Genomic DNA, 8075 nt, shown 5'->3' on the forward strand with positions numbered 1-8075 from the left:
GCTCTCCACAGGATGAACCATCCACTGAACACAACAAAATAAAATATGTGATGAATGTGGTGGAAAGATTTATTTTGGGGAAAGTTTGACAGAGGATTTACATAATTTGATCCATATAGTTAATTGTATACATATTGTTTTGTGCTCCCCCACACACACACACACACACACACACACACACACACACACACACACACACACACACACACACACACACACACACACACACACACACACACACACACACACACACACACACACACACGTCTGTTCTCTCTGCTGCTGGAGATGCAACTGAGCAGATTTGTGTTTTAGTTTGAGAGAATTGTCAATTCAGTTTGTTGTCTCCTCAGCCAGGTACACGTCAGATTGTGCCTCTTAAATATATAAAAATATTCTCACTTTTATTGATCTCTGATAACAAAAGAGGCCACTTAAGAAAAGGCTGAATAAAAGAATATTTTCTCTGGTCAATCAACCAGATGCTTGTCAGCTCCTCGTCTGTCCACAGGCCTGAAGCAGCTAACTCCCTCCGGAGGTGAATTAGAGACACAGAAATAACAACCATCCCTAATATAATATTAATATTAATATAATATAAACAATTATTATCACTCAAAATGTGTAAGTGAGATTCCGGCAGGTGGTTGTGGTGCGTACGGAAAAACTCCCACATTTCCACCACCAGGTGTCGCTGCAGCAGTGACTCAGGTTTAAAATGGACGTCTGGATTTAAAAAGAGATGCGAACTTCAGCACTTTAGTTTTATTGTGAAAGTGTCGAGCTCACAGAGAATCACATCTGCTTGTTTTAACAATAAATAATATCATGTTAACAACATGATAATTTACTTTAACATGATTTGACTTTAACTCGCTTGTCGATTTCATCCAAATTTACAACTGAACAGAAACGAGGCTAAAGGCCAATGTATGCTTCTGCGTTTTGACGGACACGGACAGATAGGACCGCCCTCTCCAACGTGGAACGCCCTCTCCGGACCTCCCCGGCTCCTCGGAGAGCTTTTCGTGCAGCTCTCATTTTTCTAACTACACGTCGAAATGACGGACAGCCCACGGATAGCACTTGGCTGTGATTGGTCCGGTAACGCCAGCATTTCGGAATGGAAACTTCCTGTTCCATTCCCTACATCACAATAAACCAAAATCACAACTACGACTCTATGATTAATGTGACAAGTGTGTCCGGCTGACGGTGGCTGGTTAGAGCACTTACAGCATGTGTGTACGGTCAGATACGGTTATAACGAACTTTGATAACGGGGCTAGCGGGCTAGCCACCATGCTAACTGCGGTGGGAACAGCGCAAAAAACCCGCTGACTTTAATCCCACGGCTCATGACACTGTTTCTCAAACACCGTCAGGTTAGAAGCAAACACTTGGTAGTAGCTAGTATCGGGTGTCCGTGCTGACTGTGTGTGGAAGCTGGGGGGGGGGAGCTAGCTGCCTCCGTGTAGCTTCAAGCTGTTGCAGCTGTTGAATTAGCAACGCAGTTTGGAAACAAGACCGGGGAACCGCTGCGTTAAGACACAATAACAAAAGCATTATGACCCGCTGGGTGTCACTTTATTCAGCAAAAACTGTCGCGTCATCAACATCCTTTTTCTGTTGTCATCGTTCACTGTGTGTGAGGAGCCGGGAGGACGTAAATAAACCAGCGTGGACTTCTTCTATATACCTCATGAGGTAGGCTTGTCTAAGCTCGACTTCCGTCTCGCCATCTACTGTTCTGGCGGTGAATTGTTTTCACAACAAAAAGGCTCGTAGAACTATAAATCAAAAAGGGTCCGTCCGATCCGTCCGTCCGTCATTCAGCAACGGACTCGGAGAAGCATACTGAGGCCTTTAGTCCACACTGACACATGAGAACAAGTCACGTGACCACTACCACACTGGTCATGTGATGTAAACAGGAAGTAGATGGTCTCTGCAGTTTGTTGCTTAGTAACAGAAACTCCTCTGAAGGACGAACAGCGAAGATGACGAGTCACTGACAGGAAGTGTTACTGACAGGAAGTGTTACTGACAGGAAGTGTTACTGACAGGAGGTGCTACTGACAGGAAGTGCCACTGACAGGAAGTGCCACTGACAGGAAGTGTTACTGACAGGAAATGCCACTTACAGGAAGTACCACTGACAGGAAGTGTTACTGACAGGAAGTGCTACTGACCGGAAGTGCCACTGACAGGAAGTCTTACTGACAGGAGGTGCTACTGACAGGAAGTGCCACTGACAGGAAGTGCCACTGACAGGAAGTGTTACTGACAGGAAATGCCACTTACAGGAAGTACCACTGACAGGAAGTGTTACTGACAGGAAGTGTTACTGACAGGAAGTGTCACTGACAGGAAGTGCCACTGACAGGAAGTGTTAGCAACGCTTTGTGTTCACCGCTGGTCGTCGAGTCATGTGACTGATGAGAACCAATCAGGAAGAGAACGTCTGCGTCATCGTTTAATAAAGTTTCAGTTTCTGTTTCGCTCAATTTAACAACTTTGTAATTCAAAAATGTGTTTAAAGAAGTGTAGAAGTACACAAAACAAAAGTGATGAGTTTTATAATCAAAACATTTTAGTCATCTGATTTGTGGACAATATGTCAAAGTTTTGGGTAAAATTATTGAATTTTAATTTATTTCATCAAGAATACAAAATAAACCGATCACAGAGGATGCCCTGCAGGTGGCGCTAGATTAAAAGTCAGAAGATCATTAATGAAAATACTTTTCATCATCTGGGGAACGGGATCAACTTTCCTGACATTCATCAAATTACCAGTTCCCTTTGAACTAAAAGCTCTGTCTTCGTTTCGGAGGAAATGTAAAACGAACCAGTTCTACTGGATCATTGTGTCTCGAAACATGCTTTAAATATAAAGTGTTCATTACTATGAACGTATACTTTGTCATGTTAGAAACATATCACACATAAATATAAATATAAATATATCCTGACAAATGTGTCGGTAAAGAGCCTCAGTGGGGATAAAGTTGACGGGTGATTTTTTACAGTGCGGTGTTCCAGCAGCTGTGCGTCGGTGTCACACTTCATCAAAGCTCCATCACCAGTGATCATGTGACCCGGCCGACTCAGCACCGCCGCCCCCTGCTGCCCGGAGTATTGGCAAGTGTCAGATAGCCGATAGATTTATGTATGCAAATCAGCCCGATCGATGGCGTCTGCCAAGGCCCGAGATCTACGACCACGCCACGTGGAATATCTCCTGTCAAACAAAGTCCAGTGGCAGAAAGGGGGGGGGGGGGGGGGGGGGGGGGGGACTTGGTATGAAAGGAAAAATGATTTGGAGAAGAGGAGGAAAAGTGGAGATATGATGAAGAAGGTTCGCTGTCAGTGAGACGGCAGACGGCCAATCATCAGGGAGAATAAACCCGAGCTGTCATTGGAGGAGGGAGAAGCAGTGTGTGTGTGGGGGGGGGGGGGGGGGGGGGGGGGGGGGGGGAGACAGGAGGTTTCACTTCGTCACAGTTTCAACAGATTTAATTCAGAAATATAGTTTTACAGAAATCAGATTTCACGGGATCACAGGTGGATGTTTCTGTTTCCTCCAGACGAGAATCACAAAGACACAGATCGTTGATTTGTACTGACGACAGCCAATTATCATAAATACATCTACAAAATGTGAAAGACTATTTAAATTGGTATTTCACATGAGATGTTTCAGTGACGTGTTCAGTGAATGTTATTTATAAGATAAGAATTGTGAATATATAGATTTGTTTTACACAAACAGATTTTTATCTCTATGGATGTTTAGAATTCTAAAGTAAAGAGAAAGATGGATTCACAGGTGAAGCTCTCGATCTGTTAGTTTAACACTTGCTCTGTGTTGAACCGAGTTTAGAATCCTCCACCTTCGAGGTCGGGCCCAGAGGTGGAGGAGGGGGGTCAGGTGGGGTGAGGGGGGGGGTATGTCGGCCGCCTGTCGCCGTGGCAGCAGCCGCCGTGTCACCGCCGTCCCCGTGGGAACCGGCCGTCAAACATAAAGGTTGGGCCTCATCTGCATAATCATTACCAGCTGACAGGAAGTCGTTCTGGGAAACAATCAATGTTGTTTTAAAGGATCTTAAAAAAACAGAAAGACACAAAAAAGTGTTGAAGTGTCTTAACGGAGATTTCGTGTCTCGAGCGGACGAGCGGCCGCGGAGGCAGTTTTACCGGAAGCTGTGTCGAGGAGCTCAGAGACAGTTTGACTCAGTGGGGGGGGGGGGGGACGGGGACCAGTGATGCTGCTCTGAAGTCTGTGATCTACTCCTTCTATTTAACATCAATAGCAACACACGTGTTCTTCTATCACAACGTCCAATCCAAATCCATCTCTAATCCAGGGTCACACCAGAAGATGAATTCATACAAGTTGTTCAACCGAGAAGGAAACTGTGGTTCAGTCGTTCCACTGAACTCATCGCAGAGAGAACAACAAGCCGGTTGTTTACTGAACAGCTGACGTGTTGGGATCCGGCTCAGAAGACGGTCAGCAACTTTATTTATCAGTTTTATTCTGAAAAACCTCCTTTGATCCTTCTTGTTCTATGAAAGGCTCAGAACTCTTCACCTGTTTGTCTCGACTGAGATGTTGTTGTGCTTTATTGTAAATAGCTTTTTAATTCCCCCATTTTATTTCATTAAGCAGCTGTTTTCAGTCCCTTTCAAATAAACCATAAATAAATAATGTGTTTATTGTGACGAAGGTTTCAGCTTCTGTTACTTTATAAAGATCTGATGCTGTGGCTTCATTCACTGAACTTTTCTACCTCAATCAATTATTAACACATACTTTGTGAGTTATTTTGAGATTATTAAACAGTTTCTACTAAATAAAAAATTGACAATGCACATGATCACATGTGGATGAACCGACTGTCACATCCAGAAACTGTAATCTTCAGCAAACAAGTGAAATGGTAATAACAGGAAAGTGATGAAGAGGAGGAGATCACAAGAGGACAAGAAAAGAGGAGAAAAACAACCGATCTGTGACACAGGAGAGAGAAGACGAAGAGGAGAGACAGAAAGAGGAAGATGAGGAGTGAAAAGAGGGAAAGAAGTGAGGAGGACACGAGAGGGGGAGTAAAGTGATGAGGAAACAAAGGAAAGGAGGTAAGGAGAGGAGGTAGAGGAGGAGTGGAGAGAGGGGGTCCTCTTCTATCAGCAGATAAGAAGGAGAAATGGATGAATCCTATTGGCCAGTGAGCCTCTTATCTCCTCGCCTTCACCACCTCGGGACACATTTCATAGAAATTTGCGAAATCAGGAAAGCTGGGTATCGTGTCATCTATCAGCGACGGGCCCATGCATCCTCCCAGCTTCACAATAAAAGACACAATTGACACTTTTTTGCTTCTTAACAATTACACACGGCTGCAGCCGCTCGGCAGCTTCGGGTTTGTTGTTCTCAAGGTCAAACTAACTTCAGATCCGGGCGCTTTGAAAAACTACCGGAGTCTCTCGTAAATCACCGGCGGCTCGGAGCACACGGCCGGTAATTACATGTGTTTTGGGAAAAGTTTGATCGTGATTGTTTCCGATGCATCAAAAGTAAATAAATATGTCAGGAGGGTCGGAGTCGTGAGGAAAAAGGACAAAAAGGGACGAGTGGCAACGGGAGCAGTTTACAAACAGAATCCTGGTGAAGAAACAAAAGACGAGAACATTAATACATCGACAGAAAAACACAAATATACATGGAAACATGAAGTAAATGAAAAGAAGGAGGAGAAGACAGGAACGCAAACATCCTTTCTAAAGGATGGAGATCCAGCTCAGCTCAGATCTCTAGATGTCTACTGACCTTCTAACTCACAGACTTCTACAGAATCCTCACTCTTAATATTCACTGAGGGATTAAAATGTTCCTCAACTAATGAGAAGTGAGATGTTCTGAAGGTTTTGGATCCTCAGCAGGAAGAGAAGTACTTTTTAGTATTTGCTGCATTTGAATAGACAACGCAAAATTGTGAGATGTACTTTTTACTGCACTTCCTGGGTTTGAGCATTAATCAGGTGTATTAAGAGTCTTTATGTTTAACAGTTTTTTATTGTTTTTTTGGGGGTAATCAATCCATTACAATACAATTATTGTATTATAATTATTAAGATAGACTTCAGAATGTATATATGTATATAGGAATATCAGATTATAACAATATAATTAAATACAACCATGCTGCAAGACAAAGAAAAGAAAGAGAGAGGAAAATTATTATTTTTTTTAAATAAAGGAGGGGGGGAGGGTGTTGTTGCCTTATTAAGAGTCTTTAGGAGAATATTTAATTAATGCTAAGTAAAATATTGTTTAAGCTTCTGTTCGCTAGATTCTTTTCGTTCATTTCATATTATAGTTTAAGAAATGTGATCATCTAGTGAGCGGATGTAAAATCTTCTCTTTGCTGATTTGAATTAAGTTTCTAATAAATCATTTTGGATTATTGTCATGGGGCTGAGGGACTTCATGTTAAAGACAAATTATTTTTAAATTTGTTTGAGATGAAAATAAATTGGACAAATGAGGGAAAGAGAAGCAGCGAAGAAGACGAGTGATGAAGAGCAGTGATGTGAACTGTGGGTTATGAGTCGAGAGGAAAATCAAGTTTCACAGGTTCTCTGCAAATACCTGAAAGTATTTATATCCACAACGGAAGTATTGTGTGTGAGAGCTTGTGTTTTATTTGTGAGATTTTTATTTATATGTATATTCTTAGTAAATATTAGATGTTCACATTTGACGCAGCAGATGTTTGATCTATAAACTGTTTCCTGGAGTTTGTGAGTTTCTTTGAATGAAGTATTTATTCATTTAGTTGTTTGGTGTAACTCATTATTCAAACCTTTATGATGTGTTCCATGTTCTGTCCAGTTGTTCACGTGTGTGTACTTCCTGCTGGTGTGGAACCCCTCAGATATGTGTGTGTGTGTGTGAGTCTGTGTGTGTGTGCATGACAAACTGCTCCAATTCCCGGCGTGTCGCAGCGACTCTGATATTTGTCTCAGAGGCGTCGCTGTGGCCCGTCCTCCTCCTCCTCCTCCTCCTCCACCTCCTCCTCTTTTTAGTTTATCCTCAGATTTGAATCGGCAGGGGGGCAAGCACCCCACCCCCCCGACAGCGCAGAAATAATTACAGTACCGCTTCCCCCCCGCTCGCTGTTATATTAGCCCTCTTATCAGGCTGCTGGGGGGGTAGTTGATCAACTAAGGTCACTGTATCCTGACCACAGCACAACAGCTACATCGCCATTTGGAGATATGATAAATAAAAGCCGGGGGTTACACTGCAACAACACTGTTATCTGCTGTGTGTTTCACCCCCCCCCCCCCCCCCCCCCCCCTCCTCTGTTTGTCTCTGGAGAAAAGGACGAGAAAGTAAAACGCAGCCGACGGAGAATATGGAGACCTGGAGATTTGTTGTAATGGATGAGCTGAAATAGTAAATACCTCGGCCCCAGTTTGAAGCTGAGCAGAGACGCTGCACTTTATTTATTTCCCCCCCCCAGCGCAGCGATAACGTGATGCGGGGGGGGGGGAGGGGGGGGGTTTCAATTCAGTGACATTATTCTAAAACCAGGTCAAACACAACACGGAGATAATAGATGCATCTACATTATCCTGAAGCGGAGGAAGTTGAGGGGTCAGCGGGGGGGGGGGGGCAGAACAGAAGCCGGGTCGAGGCGGCTCCTGTAAAAACTAATACATCTACATTATTCTGGAGTCGAGTGAGAGCGAGAGGTGAGCGCGAGCGAGGAAAACAGATGCAGACGCATTATTCTGGAGTCAAAGCTAAAAATTCAGAGGTGGAGGTGAAGCTGGAAAAATGGAGGCTCCATTACTCTTCAGCTAAAGCGAGTCGGAGGTTAAGATGCAGGTTTACCGACATTATTCCCACTCTGAGGAACAGACCAGTCAGCGTGAGAGCTGCCCCACACACACACACACACACACACACACACACACACACACACACACACACACACACACACACACACACACACACACACACACACACACACACACACACACACACACACACACACACACAC

Source organism: Pleuronectes platessa, chromosome 4 (genome assembly GCF_947347685.1).
Source record: "Pleuronectes platessa chromosome 4, fPlePla1.1, whole genome shotgun sequence".
Classification (NCBI taxonomy): Eukaryota; Metazoa; Chordata; class Actinopteri; order Pleuronectiformes; family Pleuronectidae; genus Pleuronectes; species Pleuronectes platessa.